This window comes from Felis catus, chromosome F1 (genome assembly GCF_018350175.1).
Source record: "Felis catus isolate Fca126 chromosome F1, F.catus_Fca126_mat1.0, whole genome shotgun sequence".
Lineage (NCBI taxonomy): Eukaryota > Metazoa > Chordata > Mammalia > Carnivora > Felidae > Felis > Felis catus.
In genome coordinates, this window is record NC_058384.1 from 68,424,439 (window position 1) to 68,445,214 (window position 20,776).

Genomic DNA, 20,776 nt, shown 5'->3' on the forward strand with positions numbered 1-20,776 from the left:
TTCGGTTTTGTCCCCCTCCCTGTTTTTATATTATTTTTGTTTCCCTTCCCTTATGTTCCTCTGTTTTGGCTCTTACAGTCCTCAGATGAGTGAAGTCATATGATTTTTGTCTTTCTCTGACTGACTAATTTCACTTAGCACAATACCCTCCAGTTCCATCCACGTAGCTGCAAATGGCAAGATTTCATTCTTTTTGATTGCCGAGTAATACTCCATCGTATATATAGACCACATCTTCTTTATCCATTCATCCGTCAATGGACATTGGGCTCTTTCCATCCTTTGGCTATTGTTGATAGCGCTGCTATAAACATGGGGGTGCATGTGTCCCTTCGAAACAGCACACCTGTATCCCTTGGATAAATACCTAGTAGTGCAATTGCTGGGTGGTAGGGTAGTTCTACTTTTAATTTTTTCAGGAACCTCCACACTGTTTTCCAGAATGGCTGCACCAGTTTGCATTCCCACCAGCAGTCCGCACCCTCACCAACATCTGTTGTTGCCCGAGTTGTTAGCCATTCTGACAGGTGTAACGTGGTATCTCATTGTATTTCCCTGATGAGGAGTGAAGTTGAGCATTTTTTCATGTGTTGGCCACCTGGATGTCTTCTTTAGAGAAGTGTCTATTCAGGTCTTTTGCCCATTTCTTCACTGGGTTGTTTTTTGGGTGTTGAGTTTGATAAGCTCTTTATAGATTTTGGATACTAACACTTTATCTGCTATGTCATTTGCAAATATCTTCTCCCATTCCGTCAGTGGCCTTTTAGTTTTGCTGATTGTTTCCTTTGCTGTGCAGAAGCTTTTTATTTTGATGAGGTCCCAGTAGTTCATTTTTGCTTTTGTTTCCCTTGCCTCCGGAGACGTGTTGAGTAAGAAGTTGCTGCGGCTGAGGTCAAATAAGTTTTTGCCTGCTTTCTCCTCGAGGATTTTGATGGCTTCCTGTCTTACATTTAGGTCTTTCATCCATGTTGAGTTTATTTTTGTGTCTGGTGTAAGGAAGTGGCCCAGGTTCCATTCTTCTGCATGTCGCTGTCCAGTATTCCCAGCACCACTTGCTGAAAAGACTGTCTTTATTCCATTGGATATTCTTTCCTGCTTTGTCGAAGATTAGTTGGCCATACGTTTGTGGGTCCATTTCTGGGTTCTCTATTCTGTTCCATTGATCTGAGTGTCTGTTTTTGTGCCGGTACCATACTGTCTTGATGATGACAGCTTTGTAGTGTAGCTTGAAGTCTGGGATTGTGATGCCTCCTGCTTTGGTTTTCTTTTTCAGGATTGCTTTGGCTGTTTGGGGTCTTTTCTAGTTCCATAAAAATTTTAAGATTGTTTGTTCTAGCTCTGTGAAGAATGCTGGTGTTATTTTGATAGGGATTGCATTGAATGTGTAGATTGCTTTGGGTAGTATCGACATTCTAACAATATTTGTTCTTCCTATCCAGGCGCATGGAATATTTTTCCATTTTTTTGTGTCTTCTTCAATTTCTTTCATAGCTGTCTATAGTTTTCAGTGTATAAATTTTTCACCTCTTTGGTTAGGTTTATTCCGAGGTATTTCATGGTTTTTGGTGCAATTGCAAATGGGATCGATTCCTTGATTTCTCTTGCTGCTGCTTCATTATTGGTGTAAAGAAACACAACCGATTTCTGTGCGTTGATTTTATATCCTGCGACTTAGCTGAATTCATGGATCAGTGCTAGCAGTTGTTTTTTCTTTCTAATTTCTTTAATCTTTATTTATTTTTGAGAGAGACAGAGTGCGAGGGAGGGAGGGGCAGAGAGAGACACAGACACAGAATCTGAAGGAGGCTCCAGGCTCTGAGCCGTCAGCCCAGAGTCTGATGCGGGGCTTGAACTCACAAACCATGAGATCATGACCTGAGCCAATGTCTGACAACCAACGGAGCCACCCAAGTGCCCCAGTTCTAGCAGTTTTTTGGTGGAAACTTTTGGGTTTTCTATATAGAGTATCACGTTGACCTGACAAACATTAAAAAAAAATTTTTTTTAATGTTGATTTATTTCTGAGAGAGACAGAGTGTGAGATGGGGAAGGGCAGAGAGAGAGAGGGAGACACAGACTCTGAAGCAGGCTCCAGGCTCTGAGCTGTCAGCACAGAGCCCGATGCGGGGCTTGAGTCCATGAACTGTGAGATCATGACCTGAGCCAAAGCCAGACACCCAACCCACTGAGCCACCCAGGCGCCCCAGACCTGACAAACATTTTAAAGTAGCCATGATAAAATGCGTCAACAAACAATTACAAATACCCTTAAAAAGAATGAATAAATAGAAATGCTCATGAAAGAAATAGAAAGTCTCAGGGAAAAAAAAAAGATATAACAAATGGGGGAATTTAGGGGTGTGTGGGTGGCTCAGTCAGTTAAGCATCTGACTCTTGGTTTCGGCTCAGGTCACGGTCTCACAGTTCATAAATTCAAGCTCCACACCAGGCTTTCTGCTGTCAGCAAGGAGCCTGCTTCAGATCTTTCTTTCTTCCTTTCTCTCTCTCTCTCTCTCTTTCTCTCTCCCTCCTCCTCCTCTCTCTCTCTCTCTCTGTCAAAAATAAACATTAAAAAAAAGAGAGAGAGAGAAAAACAATTTGAATGACAGTGGGTTTCTCATCAGAAACCATGGAGGCCAGAAGGAAATGACATGCTATTTTTCAAATGCTAAAAGAAAAGATCTGTATTCTTAGTGAAAATATCCTTCAGGAAAGAAGGGGAAATTAAGACATTCTCAAATGAAGGAAAACAAAGAATTTGTCACCAGCAGACCTACCCTTAAAAAATGGCCAAAGGAAGTTCTCCAAACACAGAGGAAATGATAAAAGAAGGAGCTTTGAAACATCAGGAAATAAGAAAGAACATGGTAAGGAAAATATGGGTAAATACAATAGGCTTCTTTCCCTTGAGTTTTCTGAATTATGTCTGACAGTTGGAACAAAAATTATAACACTGTCTGAGACGGTTCTAAATGAACACAGAGGAAATATTTAAGACAATTACATTTTAAGTGAGGAGAGTAAAGGGAAGTAAAGTTTCTATACTTCACTTGAATAATGTCAACGGGCGTAGACTATGATAAGTTATGTGCAAATAATGTAACATCTTCAGTTTTTTTAATGTTTATTTTTTTATTTTGAGAGAGAGCAGGGGAGGGGCAGAGAGAGGGAGAGAGAGAATCCTGAGCAGGTTCTGTGCAGTCAGCACAGAGCCCAGTGTGGGGCTCAATCCCACAAACCACGTGATCCTGACCTGAGCTGAAATCAAGTCGGACGCTCAACTGACTGAGCCACCCAGGCACCCCACATCTTCAGTTTTAAGATACACTTAAAAATGCTACAGATAAATCAAAATTGAACTGTAAAAAATGTCCAAGTAAATGACAGGAAAACAGAGAAACAAAAAAACAGGAAAAAATAAAATGGCAGACTAGAGTCCTAACATATCGATAATTACATTAAATGTAAATGGTCTAAAAAATTACAAATTTAAAGACAAAGACTGTCAGTGTGGATTAAAAAACATGATCCAGGGGCGCCTGGGTGGCTCAGTCGGTTGAGCGTCCGACTTCGGCTCAGGTCATGATCTCACGGTGTGTGAGTTCGAGCCCCGCGTCGGGCTCTGTGCTGACGGCTCGGAGCCTGGAGCCTGCTTCAGATTCTGTGTCTCCCTCTCTCTCTCTGCCCCTCCCCTGCTCATGCTCTGTCTCTCTCTGTCTCAAAAATAAATAAAAACATTAAAAAAATTTTTTTAATAAATAAATTAAAAAATAAAAAACATGATCCAACTATATGATGTCTACAAAATGCTCACTTCAAACATAATGATATAGTCAGGTTTAAATTTTTTTTTTTCAACGTTTATTTATTTTTGGGACAGAGAGAGACAGAGCATGAACGGGGGAGGGGCAGAGAGAGAGGGAGACACAGAATCCGAAACAGGCTCCAGGCTCTGAGCCATCAGCCCAGAGCCCGACGCGGGGCTCGAACTCACGGACCGCGAGATCGTGACCTGGCTGAAGTCGGACACTTAACCGACTGCGCCACCCAGGCGCCCCTAGTCAGGTTTAAAGTAAAAAGATAGGAAAATAATAAAATAAAAAGACAGGAAAAGATATGTCATGTAAACATCAATCAGAGAAAAGCAGACATACCTATTTAATATCAGATAAAACACATCTCAGAGTAAAATCACTAAGAAGATCATAGAGAGGGATACTAGATTAATCCATCAAGAACACATCACAATCCTAAATATATATGCAGCAAACAATATATGATGTGAAAACTAATCGAACCGGAAGGAGAAATACACAAAACCACAATTATAATTGTAGACTTCAACACCGTTCTCTCAACAACTGACAGAACGTCAGCGAGGAGAGAGAAGAACGCAATACTATGAACCAACAGCGTCCAGTCGATGGGTACAGGACACGGTGCCCAACAGCTGAATACACATCTTTTCAATTGTCCACAGAACATAGGCACCAAGGCTATAACCTGGGCCGTGAAGTAAGTCTCAATTAAGAGAACTCAAGTCATATGCAGTGTGCTATCTAACCACAGCAGAAGTAAACCAGAAATCAATAGCAGAAAATATGTGGAAATCTCCAAATACTTGGAAACTAACATGCTTCCAAATAACCCACAGAATGAAGAAATCAAAAGGAAAACTAGAAATATTTTGAGCTGAATGGACATTAAAACACAAATTAAAATTAAAAACAATATCAAGGTATGAGATGTAGATAAAGCATCACCTAAAGAGACATTCATAGCATTAAAAGCCTGTATTGGGAAATAAGAACGCTTAGAAATTACTCACCTCAGCTTTGACCCTAAAGGAAAAACAGAAGAAGAAAAGCAACTGAAACCCAAAGAACACAGAACAAAGGAAGTAACTGACATAAAAGCAGAAATCAAGGAAAAACAATAGAGGAAAATCAGTGAAACAAGGACTAGTTCTTTGAAAGGATCGACAAAATTAATACAAAATTAATCCAGCAAGACTGAAAAAGAGAAAGAGGGGACAGATTACCAATGTCAGGAACGAAACAGGACAGACCCCAGGACATCCAAAGGACGTGAGTGAAGGGAGTGCCGAGAACAACTTTGCAGGGACATCCACAGGCCAAAACGTCAAGCATGCAGTTAGACAACTTAGGCAACACTTACCCTTCCTCAAAAACTCAAACTGTCACAACCCACCCAATCTGAAACAGATCGTTGGAATTAACGATTAAAGAAACTGAACTCGTAATTAAAAGCGTTCCAAAACAGAAATATCCAAGCCCAGATGGTCTCACTAGAGAATTCTAGCAAACAATTAAAGAAAAATTAACATCAGGTCTACACAGTCTCTTCCCAGAGGAGGAAACTCTTCACAATTCATTTTATGAAGCTGGTATCGCCATAATACTAACACCAGAGACACTACAAAATAAATGAAAACAACTACAGACCAACATCCTTCATGAAAAATGCAAAAATCCTTAACAAAGTGTTAAAAAGTAATTTAATAGTAGTATTAAACGTTAGGAATTTGGGGCTCCTGGGGGCTCCTGGGGGCTCAGTCGGTTGGGCGTCCAACTATGTCAGCTGGGCTGACAGCTCAGAGCCCGGAGCCTGCTTCGGATTCTGTGTCTCCCTCTCTCTCTGCCCCTCCCCCGCTTGTGTTTTCTCTCTCTCTCTCTCTCTCTCTCAAAAACATTAAAAGATGTTGAAAAAAAGAAAAAGCAATCACTATAATCCACCATATCAACCAGCTAAAGAAGAAAAATCACACGATCACATCATCCAATACAGAAAAAGCATTTGACAAAATTCAACATCTGCTATTGGTTGAATTATGTCCCCCCAAAGCATATGTTGCAGTTCTAACTGCCAGCACATTAGAATGTGGCCTTGTTTGGAAACAGGGTCTTTACAGAGGTATAACTTAAAACAAGGTCACTAGGGTGGTCCTAATCCAGTATGACTGCGTCCTTATGCAAAGAGGAAATCTGGACACACAGACACAGAGGAAAGACCATGTGAAGACACAAGACTTGAATGATGTACCTGTAAGCAAAGAACACTGAAGATCACGGACAGATCGCTGGAAGCTAGGAAGAGGTGGGGACGAGTCCCCCACAGGTTTTAGACGGACACCTTGACTTTGGACGTGGAGCCTCCAGAATCATGAGAAAAGAAATACTAGTTTATGGTTTTTTTTTTTTTTTTATAGCAGGGCTAAGAAACTAATACAAACCCCATTCGTGATTAAAACTGTCAAAGATTAAGAATAGAGAAGAACTTCTTCAACTTGATAAGGAACATCAACAAAAGAGCTATGGATGACATTGTATTTCATTGTGGAAGACTGAACAGTCCCTACCCTAAGGGACTGAGCCAAGGGCTCCCAGACTCCCTGTTCTAATTCAACACAGTGCCGGAAACTCCAGCCGGTACTAAGGCAGAAACGTAACAGAAGGCATATAGGTCACAAAGGGAAAACAAGAAAACCAAAAAACCGGCCCTATTTGCAAACGATGTGATTGTCTACATAGAAAAACGAACACAGGTATAACGCAACTCCTATCGGAATCCCGGCCAAAACTTTGTAGGCACAGGCAAGATTATTCTAAAATGTATAGGCATAGGCAAAGGAACTAGAACAGCTAAAACAATTTTGAAAAAGAATAAAGTGGGGATGGGGCGTCCGTCTTCCAAGTTTCCACACTTCATAGACAGCCACAGTAGCCGAGGCTGTGTGACCCCAGCGCAGGCAGAGATCCACGTATCAGTGCAAGAAACTGAGAATCCAGAAATAAAGCCACACAAATATGCCCCCACTGATCCTTGATAAAGCTGCAAAGGCAATTTAACGGAGAAAACGGTCTTTTCGACAAACGGTGCTACAGCGGTTGGCCATCGATAGGCCAAGAAACAGAAAAGAGAAAAGAAACAGAGGAAGAGAGGAAGGAAGTTACCCTAAGTTTCACGGCTTATACAAAAATTAACTCCAAATGGATTGTGGGCCTGGGGCACCTGGGTGAGTCACTTAGGCGTCCGGCTCTTGGTTTCCGCTCAGGTCACGACCTCACCGTTTGTGAGTTCGAGCCCCACGCCGGGAAGTGTAGGCTCATCATTTCTTTTGCCCATTTTCTAATTGGATTGTTTGGGTTTTTTGTTGTTGAGTTTTGAGAGTTCTTTATATATTTTAGATACTAGTTCTTTGTTGGATATGTCGTTTGCAAATATTTTTCTCCCACTCTGTAGCTTTTCATCCTCTTAACAGGGTTATTTTTATAGACTAAAGTTTTTAATTTAAATAAAGTCCAATTTATCGATTTTTTCCTGTTTCTCCATTTACAAATGGTGATTTTATTGTCACGACTAAGAGGTTTTCGGCCAGCCCTAGATCCCAAAGATTTTTTGCTGAAAAAAAAAAAAAAATATATATATATATATATATTATATATTATATATATATATATACATATATATATATTTATTTATTATTATTATTATTATTATTTTAGGGGCACCTGGGTGGCTCAGTCGGTTGAGCATCTGACTCTTGATTTCAGCTCAGGTCACCATCTCATGGTTCATGGGATCAATCCCCATGTTAGGCTCTGTGCTGAGCATGGGGACTGCTTGGGATTCTTTCTCCCTCTCTCTCTGCCCCTCTCTCTGCTCACTTGTGCCCTCTCTAAAAATAAGTATTTTTTAAAAGTTACATTACTTTACACTTTTTAAAGCCCACAATCCATTTCCTTAAGTTTATTTATTTATTTTGAGACACAGAGAGAATGTGCACCCGCAGGCACCGTCGAGGAAGGGGAAGAGGGGGAGAGAGAGAATCCCAGACAAGCTCCGCGCCGTCAGCGCAGAGCCGGACTCCAGGCTCGATCTCACGAAGTGTGAGACCATGACCTGAGCTGAAATCAAGACTCAGACGGATGCTCAACTGACTGAGCCAAGCAGGGGCCCCATTTCTATAACCTCCTTGAAGTCCTGAAATTGTACAGAGAAGTTGTTGTCAGGGGCTGGGGGGTGGGGGCGGGGATGGGAGCGGAAGTGGGCGTGTCTATAAAAAGGCCACAGGAGGTAGCCCTGCGGTGGCAGAGATGCTGGTACGTTGACTGTATCAATGTCAGCACCCTGGTTGCAATACTGTTTCAAAAGATGTTACCATTGGGAGAAACCGGGTGAACAGCACACTGGGCCTCTGTGTACTGTTTCTTTTTTTTTTTAAGTTTATTTTTGAGACAGAGACAGAGCATGAACGGGGGAGGGTCAGAGAGAGGGAGACACAGAATTCGAAACAGGTTCCAGGCTCTGAGCTGTCAGCACAGAGCCCGACGGGGGGCTCGAACTCAGGGACCGTGAGATCATGACCTGAGCCGAAGTCAGATGCCCAACCGACCGAGCCACCCAGGCGCCCCTGTGTACTGTTTCTTAAACTGCGTGCGCATCTCCAATGACCTCAAACGAAAAGTAAAACTGAGAAGGAAAAAAGCCTTCCTCGCTTGCCAACAGGACAAAGCCGGGCGCCCAAGGGTGCGGACCTCGCTCCCGATCCCTCGCTGGTCGTATTACCGCAGTAGGTTCTCCCAGGTTTTGGCTTGAATTTATCTTCCTTTACGTTATCTTTCAAAAGATAAGCTCTTAACCTTCTTAATTCGTGCATCTTTTCTTTTTCACTGACCTCTACATCTTAACGAATCTTATCCTATTCTGAGGCCATAGAGATTCTTCTACATTTTTTTGGTAAAGGTTTTAAAGTTTTGTCTTTCATATTAACTCTAGCCAACCTAGTGCCTACTTTTGTGCAGGAGGGAAAGCAGGTTATAGTTTCGCGTCCTTCTACTTGAATACGCAATCGTGCCCGATCCGTAACGGGCACGTTCAGCCTTTCGCCTCAGACCCACAGCTACAGGAATACGGACGGCTGCTGCATTTCCCTGAGCCTCTTTCTGGGGCTCTCTGTTGTCTGGCATTGGTCACACCGTCTACTCGGGCCAACACCGCACCTGTCGGCAGCACAAGGCCTCCCACCTTCCTCTTCAGGAAGAAGGGTCTGAAATACTCTGGGCTTTTGCTCTTCCGTACAAATCGTGGAACCAGCCTGTCCCATTCCTGAGAAAACCCTGTGGGAACTTTTATTGGAATTCTACAGAAGCCAGAGGTAGTTTGGGGACAGTGACTCTGTGAAGTAACTCTTACAGCACCTTGCTAGCCACAGACTAGGAAGGAATCAGCTTTGCTGATTTAAGTCTTCCTTAGAAAGACTTTCAGTAGGGGCGCCTGGCGGGCTCCATCGGTCAAGCGTCAGACTCTTGATTTCAGCTCAGGTCATGGTCTCACGGTTCATGGGCTCTGTGCTGACAGTGCAGAGGGCTGCCTGGGATTCTCTCTCTTTCTCTCTCTCTCTCTCTCTCTCTCTCTCTCAAAATAAATAAAAATAAACTTCTTTTTGAAAGAAGACTCTCAGTCAAGTTCAGGGGCACCTAGGTGGCTTAGTCGGTTAGCTTCCGACTCCGACTCAGGTCACGATCTCGCTGTTCGTGAGTCTGAGCCCAGCATCAAGCTCTGTGCTGTCAGCGTGGGGCCGGCTTGGGATTCTCTCTCCCTCTCTCTCCCCCTCCCCCTCCCATAGCTGTCATTCTTCCATCTGTTAGTGAAAAACATTTATGGTTTCCTTAATAGTAAACTACTTCTGCATTTGCGGGGGGGGGGGGGGGGGGGGAGAAACCACTTGTCATGATACACTACCTTCATTAGCCAATTCTGACTGTGATCATTTGGCCAACGATGTGTTGAGAGACGTTGCCTGTGTATTCATGAGTGAAACTTGCCGACAATGTTTCTTTCTGATGCTATCCTGTCTGGTCTGGTTTCGGGGTTATCATCCTGGCCTCACAGAATGAGTCGGGGAGTGTCTCTATTTTATTCTCTGGAAGAAGTTTTGTAATACTGGAATTTCCTGTCCCTTGAAAATTTGGTAAATTTGCCCGTAAAACAACTGACCTGAGTTTTCTTCGTGAGAAGATGATAACGTAGGTGGGATTCAACTACTTTGCAGACCATCAGGGTTCTTCTGTTCGTTTTAAAAACGGTGCTTTCAGAAGTATGTCTGTTTCTGGGGCGCCTGGGGGGCTCCGTCGGTTGAGCGTCTGACTTCGGCTCAGGTCATGAGCTCACCGTCCATGAGTTCGAGCCCCGTGTCGGGCTCTGTGCTGACAGCTCGGAGCCTGGAGCCCGCTTCGGATTCAGTGTCTCCCTCTCTCTCTGTTCCTCTCCCTCTGTCTCTCTCTCTCTCTCTCTAAAATAAATAACACATTAAAAAATTTTTAAAGAAGTATGTCTATTCTAAGTTTTAAAATTACAGCATCTTACATTTTAGTTCCTGCTGGATCTATAGCTATGATCTCTTTTTCATCACTAACTTATTGACCTTCTCCTCTTTTCTCGATTAATCATGCTATTTTTTTTTTTTTATATTTCACTCATTTCTTTAAAGAATGACATCTTGGCTTTACTGATACCCCTACTGCAGCTTGGTTTTTATGTGCCCCACCCCCCACCCCTGGTTTTATGGGGCTACGACTGGCATAAAACTACAGCTTTGTTTACAAAATTTTAAATTAAAAACAAACGTTTTTAAAATTTTTGTCTGCTCCCTACTCGGGTTTATTTCCTTTTTATCTACTTCTCCAATCAACTCTTAGCTTCTGAATTTTCAACCTGCCTTCTTTCCGCATGAAGCGCTCAGTGCTGGGCGTGTCCTGCTTCACCGCACCCCGCAACTTCTGACGCTAAGTTTTCCTGTTCAGCTCTAATTTATTTTTAAATTTCTGTTAGGATTTCTTCTGTCACTCGTGCTGTTGACTTGGGGACGGTTTCTCTAAATTTCCAAATGTACAGATATTTGCGTTCCTCTTTTGACTACTTATTTCTAATGTCGAGGTAGCTGGAGTGGTCCTGGGAAACCACGTCATCCCCACGGAAGCCACGCCAGCCCGTGACACTCATTCCTGGTGCCCGACTCTAGCGTGACACGCCTCACTGTTCCACCCAAACAACTCCAGACTTGGACAGAATACAGGAACTGACCGTCTCTGGCCCACGCTGGCAGCTGTGGGCAGAAGAGGGCAGTCTGTCCGAGGGAAGGAAAGTGGGCTAGGTGGGCACCACCTTTGCTCCGGCCTGCTGCCCGGGGCAAGCGTGGAAAAGCATGGGAAAGGGAAGCAGAGAGGGCAGTTAGCGGGCGTCTCTCTGGGCAGAAGAAACACAGGTAGGAGCGTGGGTGCCAGGAATCGTGGGACGGGGTACCGGACAGGAAGGAGCCCCAGAAAAGCCCCAGACACGTAGGGGCCCCCCTCAGGCCCTGAGCCCTGAGCTGCGGGTCCGGAGAGGTCCCGCAGGGGAGGGCGCTGTCGGGAGGGGACAGGGAGCCCAGACAGGGACACGATCAGCTCCAACAGAACCAGAGCAGGGAGACCTCGGTGAGCACCCTGAGACCCTCCCCTGAGACCCTCCCCTGAGACCCTCCGAGGCCAAGCCAGGTCCATCTGGAAGAGCAGGAGAGCCAGGTTCAGCTGGGAGTGGGGTCTGCAGGATCAGCCCCAGGGGGTTAAAGGAGGTAAGGGCCTTTGAACTAAGGCATCCAAGCCACGAAGGGAGTGAAGGGTGGAGAGTGTCGAACAGGGAAGGAGCGGTGGGGGTGGCGGATCCGGGGCCTGACGTGCCCCATCGCTGGACTGGGGGTGTAGAGCCCTGGCCTCTCCAAATGCGGGCCCACCTGGCACTGGGGCAGGTCCTCGGGCCTGGACACAGGGCCCGCGTCTCTGCGGCCCGGACTCAGCCCCTAGGCTGTGTCTCCTGCTGCTCAAGTCTGAGAACCACTCCCACAGAAGGAAAGCACGGGGCGGGGGGGGGGGGGGCACCGGGCCGAGCCACAGCCAGGGGAGGGCAGGACTGTGAAGGGGGCAGTAGTCTAGGAAACGAGGGGCTGGAGGACGGGTCATCCACACAGACGCCGAATTTGAGTGACCACAGGAGAGGGCGACAGTGAGCCAGATGCCGAAGTCACCAGAGAGCAGGGGCGTGACACAGGGACAACCCACGGGGCCAGGCTTCGGGAGAAAGGGAGACTTGTAGTTTGAAGTCCTCCTTGCGGCTTCCCACCCACCGTCTGCTCCCACCTCCGGCCGCCCCGCCCCACTCGCCCCTGCCCTGCAGACGGGCCTCGGGTTCCGCAACCGCGTGCCCGATTTTAAAGCCACGTTTCCCAGCCTCCTCGACTTAAGGCCAGGAGTCACAGTTCTGTCCAACAGAACAGAAGCGCGGTCGTGGCCCAGGCTTCCGAGGGGTGCCTCTCATGAGGACACAGGCACTTTGCTCTACCTCCCCTTCTGCAGGGACCGAGCCTCCCGCCGCCACAGGGAGGAAGGAGGAGACGACAAATCTCACAACCTGTTCCCCAGGTCTCAGGTCGCCCGCCGGCTGATCTGCCATCACCTGAACGCACACACAAGAAAACCGTGCAGGGCGCAGGCTCTGTGCAAGGTGCCGGGGGTCCAGACACGAGCCTGGCCTTCGGCTGGAGCTCAGCGCCCAGGGGGCCGCAGGCAGGTCAGGGTCAGAGGCCACCGCAGGGCAATGGGTCAGACCCAGAACTGGAGGGAAAGGAGGTGGCCCAGACAGGCTCCCAGGAGGAAGTGGCTTTTGAACGGATGAGGAACGCAGGCTAGGTCCCTCTCATCTCTAGGCTGCAAGGCCACCGCGGTCTGGTCTCATCTGCGTCCCGCACACACGCGAGCCTTATGCCGAGTGATGCCGCGCAGGCGGCCCGGCACCTGGGCCTCAGGGCCCAGCGGGGGACACACACAGGCGGCGCAGGGGAAGAGGAGGCTGCTTCTGGGCCAGGCCCCCCCGCCCCACTGCCCCGGATGTGGTCTGGCCTCCATCCCCAGGGCCCCCGGGCCCCTCCTGCCCCCTCCTGTCCCTGGGCCCCTCCTGCCCCCTCTGGCTCCGGCCCTTCTTCCCCAAGGCCGGGGGTGCTCCGCCGCCCATGGTTTGGCTTTTCCCGGACCTCCTCTCCACTCTGACCAGCGCCCTCCACCTCCACCTCCTGTAGCTTCCGACCCACCCGGTACCCATCTCCTCACCATGATGAAGATCAATCTTTCCCCACAAAATTTCATTTTGGAAAAACGTATATTTATACCATCTTTTTATTTTATTTTTAATGTTTATTTATTTTTGAGAGAGAGAGCATGAGTGGGGGAAGGGCAGAGAGAGGGGAGACACAGAATCCGAAGCAGGATCCAGACTCCAAGCTGTCAGCACAGAGCTCAACGCGGGGCTCGAACCCACGAACCATGAGGTCATGACCTGAGCCGAAGTCGGACACTTAACTGACTGAGCCACCCAGGTACTCCATGGTATTTCTATTTTTAGTATTTTTCTTTAAATTTTTTTACAGTTATTTATTTATCTATTTATTTATTCTTGACAGACAGAGGGAGACAGAGCACGAGCAGAGGAGGGGCAGAGAGAGAGGGAGACACAGAATCCGAAGCGGGCTCCAGGCTCTGAGCTGTCAGCACAGAGCCCAATGCGGGGCTGGAACTCACACACCGCGAGATCATGACCTGAGCCCAAGTCGGATGCTTCACCGACTGAGCCACCCAGACGCCCCATCAACCACCTTCTTTTAAAAGCAGCTCTTACCCACCTAAAATCACTCTGCTGGCTTAAGAAAGAGGGACGCATAATCTGAAACTAATTTTTCTCAGTCTGCGTGCTTATGTTACGTTTAAATTCAACGTTTCTCATTTGCTTCAGTTTTAAATATTTAACATTTATCACACACGAATTCATAAGATGAGGAGCACCAAGCACGTGTGCCCGGCATTTACAACGTGTGAAACGTGTTCACGTACCTTATCGCACTCGCCTTTACAATCATGCTGCACGGTACGTTATTACTGTCCTTTCTCTGAAGCACAAGGACTGGAGAGCCTAAGTGACTTCCCTCAGGCCACACAGCAAATTTAGAGCAGAATTCGAACCCAGGGCTTCTAACTCCAAATCCTACGCTCTTTTCATTGTATCACACAAAACCACAGCGTCCTTCTCTTCAGATTTGACCATTAGTAAGTGAAATAGGAAACTAACATTTTTACATCTTCTACAGCGAGTGTCAGGAAACCACAGCCTTGAGCCAAATCCGACCCACCAGCTTTCTGTAACTGAAGTCTTACTGGAACAGAGCCGCACGCGTTCCCGCACTTCCAGCCGCTTCCACGCGGCAGAGGAGAGGATGTGCCGGCAGAGCACAGAGCGGCCACCATCTGACCTCTGACCCCTTACGGAAAGAGCCGGGCAGCCCGCGTCGTGAAGCCTTGGCTCTCACTCTGATCGTGCGTTCAGCCGAGAGTCGCTTTTTCTTTCCTTTTTAAACCACCAATGCAATGCCTGGCCCGTCCCAGAGGGACACAGCGAGAATCTCTGGGGCTGGTCCTACAGCATCAGTGTTTTTTAAGAGCTCCCCAGGGGATTTTAATACCAGCCGAGGTCAAACACTACGGTTCCACGGGATCGTGCAGATTCAGAAACACCGGTTTCCAGGAAGTGTGCTTGAGGGTGGGAGGAGAGAGGAACCACCCCCACTGCACACGCCCTCTGACCCCACCGTCTTTCCACCTGCGAACTTCGGCCAGGGTCATCGCCAAGGTCGCCCATCCGCAGGTGCTGTGCACGGCGACTGTTGTCATTAGAACTCCTAGAATCGGAAGGCAGGCCCCAATGGTGAGATTTTTTTTCGGCCCCATACTTTATTTAAAAAAATTTCTAGTGTAGACTTGACAGGAGGCTCGGTACACTGGAGCTAAAATTGCCTCCTGTCTCCTACGCAATCTTTTGCACCTCATTTTAAATAATGAAAATAACTTATTAGAAAATTTTAGTTACGGGGCGCCAGGGTGGCTCAGTCGGTTAAGCATCCGACTCTTGATCTCAGGTCACGATCTCACGATTCATGAGTTCGAGCCCCGAGTCAGGCTCTGTGCTGACCGTGCGGAACGTGCTTGGGATTCTCTCTCCACCCTCCATCTCTGCCCCCCGCCCCGCCCCGTGCTCAGGCTCTCATGCACTCTCTCTCTCAACATAAATAAGTAAACATAAAAAGTTATTTAAAAATAAGATTTTTTTGTTATAAAAGGACTGAATGTTTATTACAGAAACATAGAAACTACAAAACGAAGTTTAAAATATACGTACTTTCCGCTTCGTAACCTATTTCACTTAATGATATATTCCTTTCAATCAACCACTACCAAAAATACCACTTAAGGGGTCTCCAGTCTGCTACTAAGTCAGGCCCCAGCATTTACGGACCACTGACTTCACACCAAACAGGTGGAGGTTATGCCGTGACCGTCCACGCCATCAGAACGCAGCCAGACAACGGAGGAGCTGCTGAGGCCGCTGGGGGCGTGTGGACCGAGTGGCCCTGATCCCACACCCGGCACGCGTCCTGGAGACACTCACATGTGTGCACGTGGACACATTCAAGCCAGTTCCCTGAAGCTCTGGTGACAGCAGAAAAAGCTGGGAAACTACTCATTTGAACCATGCAAAACTGAACAGACTTGTTTGGTAACACCAGCCATTTTGTCCCGTACAACCTAGGTGTGTGTGTGTGTGTGCGGACACAGACGTGTGGTTATGAGTGTATCGGGGGATAAAAGCCACAGACACACACAGACGAGGGACTGCCAGCGTCCCCACGGCCTGTGTCCCCACCTCGCCAGTGGCCACGCCGCCCCCAGATGCCTTCCCAGCCCGCGCCCTGCACCACCGGGACCCTCCCGGGCTCTGCTGCTCCCGCCCAGCTGGCCACCGGGTTCCGATTTCACTGGAAACAGAGATGAATCAGAAGGGAACTCTGCACGCGGCCAGCCCCACATCGGTCATCTCCCTGCACCCCGGGATGCACCCCCACCGGGAAGACCTGTCCTTGCTCTGGACGCCGCCTCTCCCAGCTTCTCAAGGCCTTGGACACATCATTCCTCTCGCCTGCCTCAATTCACCTGCTCCCTGGACAGCAGGCGGAGGCACACTGGTGCCTGCTGTCCCCACACTGATACCTAATGCCCTCCGCCTCACCCAACACTTCAGGTGCCATGAACAGAGCGCACAAACCCCTCTCTCCCGGGGCTTCTCTTCTCTGGAGAAGACAACAGGACGAGTGAGTAGCGCGCCTGGTGAGTCTGTAAGTGAAACACACAAAGTCAGAGAGGGGACGGGAGGGAAGGGACGGAGGGCTCGGCAGCGGCAGCGTGGCCAGCCAGGCCCTTTGAGAGACTGACAACTGAACAAAGAGCGTGAAGGGCGTGGTGAAGCAGGGAAGGGGGGGCAGCAAGTGCAAAGGCCCTGGGGCAAGGAGGCCAGGGAGGCGGAGCAAGGGAAAGGGATGGGAAGGAGGTGCAGGCTCAGGCTGCAGGGGACGGCCCAGGCGGGGGGCCCAGGGGGCTCGGCTCTTCCTAACAAGAGGGAGGCAGCGGAGTAAAGACCTAGGACCTACCTCCCGACATGGGTTCGCCGCGGCTGTGGGGATCAGGGCAGAAGAGAAACACAAGGAGGCCGTGGCGACCCAGGTGGGATGATGGTGACATGGGACAGCGTGAGGCAGCGGGGGGCATGACAGTGTTCGGATTCTGCGGATGCTGAACTCTTCGTGACAAAACATTCCGCAGACACGGAGAAAGAGAGCACGATGAGCCCCCACGAGCCCATCCCCACGTCTCAAGAACCATCGACATCTTGCCGGAATGGTTTCCCCCACCCGCCCCCCCACTTGCCGAAGTCTCACATCCTCTCCCCCGAACAGTGCGTGTGCGCATCTCAAAAAAGGGCATTTTCTTATGTAAATAGAGTGCCGTTACCAAACTAAAAAAATTAAGGATAACTTTTTACTATCAAATAACGGGCGAATTTCACCAAGTGTTTCAGAAATACCTTTTCGTGGTCTTGTCCAAACGTCTACTCGTTGTCATTTCTCTTAGGTCTACATAGGTCTGCACCAGACCTCTCAGCCCCCCAGGCCCCTGTGTTTGGAGGCAGGTCGGCCGTCCTTAGACAGGGGTGCTGTGGCAGGGGCCGCACGAACCCCGTCTCTCCTTCAGACTGGAAATTCACAACTGAGTTTTAGATACGGGCTATTCTTGGCTAGAATACTTTAGAGACGGTGTGATCTTCAACAACATTGAAGGGAGCTTACACCCGTTCGTCTCACTTTTAGCGATGCCGAAGTAATCAGCAAGTGTAGATGGTGATGGCCTGCTCCCTCCATCATAAAACGGCCATCAACATCTGACCCAAGCAGGGGCGCCCGGGTGGCTCAGCCGGTTGAGCCCCTGACACCAGCTCAGGTCACGATCTCGATGTTCATGAGCCCGAGCCCCGTGGCGGGCTCCGTGCCGACAGCTCGGAGCCTGGAACCCGCTTCGGATTCTGTGTCTCCCTCTCTCTCTGCCCCTCCCCTGCTCACGCTCAGTCCCTCTCTGTCTCAAAAATAAGTAAACATTAACAAAGAATTGTTTTAAATATCTGATCCAAGGAGTTCACGAGTCTGAAACAGGCATTTTATTACGGCTTACAAAATGATTCTCTACTCCCATGGTTTCTTCTGCGCCTACGAGCCAGAGTGTGGCTTAAAACAGCAACTGTAGGGGCGCCTGGGTGGCTCAGTCGGTTGAGCGTCCGACTTCAGCTCAGGTCACGATCTCACGGTCCGCGAGTTCGAGCCCCGCGTCGGACTCTGGGCTGATGGCTCAGAGCCTGGAGCCTGTTTCCGATTCTGTGTCTCCCTCTCTCTCTGTCCCTGCCCCGTTCATGCTCTGTCTCTCTCTGTCCCAAAAATAAATAAACGTTGAAAAAAAAACCAACAAAACAGCAACTGTGCTGGGAAAGAGTACTTATTCATTCCCTTTAACGACCAAGTTTTATGTTAACGAATTACTGTCTTCCCACTTCCAATTTTGTCCAGTGAAGTTTATTTCCTTCTCCTTTCTTTAGCTGTCATTACAAATGATTGCTTTGCTACCATCAGGAAGTTGTAGTTTTTTGTTTTTTGTTTTTTGTTTTTTTTAATGTTACTTGAGAGAAAGGCAGAGAGAGGGGGAGAGAGAATCCCAAGCAGGCTCTGTGCCCAACACGGGGCTCCATCTCATGAAACGTGAGATCCTCACCTCAGCTGGAATCGAGAGTCGGCCGCTCGACTGACTGAGCCACCCCGGGGCCCTGCCATCGGTGAGTTTCAACCAAATGCAGTCATTTGTAGTTCTGGTGCTCAAAGTGTCCCATCTTCAGCCCGCGGGGCCTCCCCTGTGCTAGATGGTGTGTCTCCTGACTTTATTTGGAAACTTTCAAACACGTACGGGAAACTGTGTGACAAACCCTAGTTACCGCCTCGACTTCAGTGATTCTCGCGGACGGCCCACGTCCACGTGCACCCTCCTGCCACCAGGCCTCAAACACCACACCGCTTCACGTGCAAACGCGCTGGCATACAGCCCTAGGGAGCAAGCACCCCGCCCCTAATACAACCTCCCTGTCCTTTCCACCGAAGCCCAAAGCTCTCTAGTTGTCTGGCATAACAGCTCGGGCCTAGAAGCTTCCGTGAGAAGGGCTGGATCCTCTCCGGAGAATGGCATTTCAGAGCGAACCACGTAGGAAACAGCAGCACTTGAAGGTTTTTAGTCCATTTGGCATCGTGTAGGTGACCTGTATTCTCAGCCAGAAACTCAGAAAACTAGTGAAGGGAGGGTACGGGGCGCCTGGGTGGCTCAGTCGGTTGAGCGTCCGACCCTGGCTCCAGTCACGATCTCCCAGCCCACGGGTTTGAGCCCCACGTCGGGCTCTGTGCTCCTAGCGCGGAGCCTGCTTGGGACTCTTGCTCTCCTTCCCTCTGCCCCTCCCCTGCTTGCGCGGTCTCTCTCTCAAGATAAGCCAACTTAAAACAAGTTTGAAAGTAGAAAGCACACCAGTGGTTAACAGAGCAAGCGGGTGATGGATTTCAACGCTCACGATGCGGCTGGAGTTGGCAGACGCGGCGACGGCACAAAGACAGACGTCGTGACCGATGCGGGAGAGCCACGGCCCGGAAATCAACGGAGTTTTAACCAGCGTGCCACGAGGATTCAACGGACAAAGATGGGGACAGCCGGACGTCCACGTGAAGAAAGAGGCTGACCCCGACCTCACACAACAAGAACACGTTCAAAAAGATCACAGACCTAAATGTAACAACTAAAACTATAAAACTCTTAGAAGAGGACAGAAGTGGGGCGCCTGGGTGGCTCAGTCGGTTAGGCGGCCGTCTTCGGCTCAGGTCACGATCTCGCGGTCCGTGAGTTCGAGCCCCGCGTCAGGCTCTGTGCTGACCGCTCAGAGCCTGGAGCCTGTTTCAGATTCTGTGTCTCCCTCTCTCTCTGCCCCTCCCCCGTTCATGCTCTGTCTCTCTCTGTCTCAAAAATAAATAAACGTTACGGGGCGCCTGGGTGGCTCGGTCGGTTAAGCATCCGACTTCGGCTCAGGTCATGATCTCACGGTCCGTGAGTTCGAGCCCCGCGTCCGGCTCTGTGCTGACCGCTCAGAGCCTGGAGCCTGTTTCAGATTCTGTGTCTCCCTCTCTCTCTGCCCCTCCCCCGTTCATGCTCTGTCTCTCTCTGTCTCAAAAATAAACGTTACGGGGCACCTGGGTGGCTTGGTCGGTTAAGCGTCCGACTTCGGCTCAGGTCATGATCTCACGGTCCGTGAGTTCGAGCCCCGCGTCCGGCTCTGTGCTGACCGCTCAGAGCCTGGAGCCTGTTTCAGATTCTGTGTCTCCCTCTCTCTCTGCCCCTCCCCCGTTCATGCTCTGTCTCTCTCTGTCTCAAAAATAAATAAACGTTAAAAAAAGAATTAAAAAAAAAAGACAGAAGTATAAATCTTCCTGATCTTGGATAAGGCAACGGATTCTTAGATAGGGCGCCTAAAGCATGAGCAAACGAGGAAGAAGAAATCAGAATCCCTCCAGGGGCACCTGGGTGGTTCAGTCGGTTAAGTGTTGGACTCTGGACTTTGGCTCCGGTCATGACCTCGCAGTCTGTGGGATCGAGCCCTGTGTCAGGCTCTGTGCTGACGGCGCAGAGCCTACTTGGGATTCTCTCTCTCCCCCTCTCTCTGCTTCTCCCTGGCTCACACGTGCACATGTGCTCTCTAAATAGACTTTATAAAAAATTGGAATTCACCAAAATTAAACACTCCTGTGTACCAAAGGGCGCTACAGACCGTGACCTGACGGAGTATTTGCAGAAATTTGTATCCAGAATGTACAAAAACTCTTGCAAGTCAGTGATAAGAAGACAGATGAGCCAGGTCAAACGTGGACAAAGAATCCGAGCAGGTATTCGTCCAAAGAAGATTCGCAGACAGCCAGTAAGCACATGGAGAGACGCTCCTTAGTTCTTAAGGAAATGCCGGAGGCAACCCTAACGAGCTGCCACTTCTGCCCCACTAGGCGGCTGGAATCGGAAGACAGACAAGAGATCCTGGCGAGGAACTTGGAGGATGGGAGCCGTCCACACCGCGGGTGTAGAGCGTAAGGCAGGGCAGCCGCCGGAGACCGCGTGGCCTGGAGTTGTCATGTGACCTAGGCGCACACCCAGGACAGCGGGACGTGTCCACACACACGCCTGCACACCGACACTCACGGCGTGATTCGTGACAGCCA

At 48.8% G+C, this 20,776-nt stretch overlaps 1 long non-coding RNA gene across 3 annotated transcripts in view; it reads right to left on the bottom strand.

Annotated features, from left to right (window-relative positions):
* LOC111558387 overlaps positions 1 to 20,776 on the bottom strand; it is a 39,851-nt gene that overhangs the window by 9,387 nt on the left and 9,688 nt on the right. The window contains exon 3 of one of the 3 annotated variants that reach the window (XR_006591745.1): positions 10,268 to 10,315. The exons of 1 other annotated variant lie outside the window; for it this stretch is intronic. This is a non-coding gene — a long non-coding RNA (uncharacterized LOC111558387). Of the gene's footprint in view, positions 1 to 10,267; positions 10,316 to 15,133; positions 16,735 to 20,776 lie in introns of those variants that run through there. One more of the 3 variants, XR_006591744.1, reaches the window with a different exon arrangement.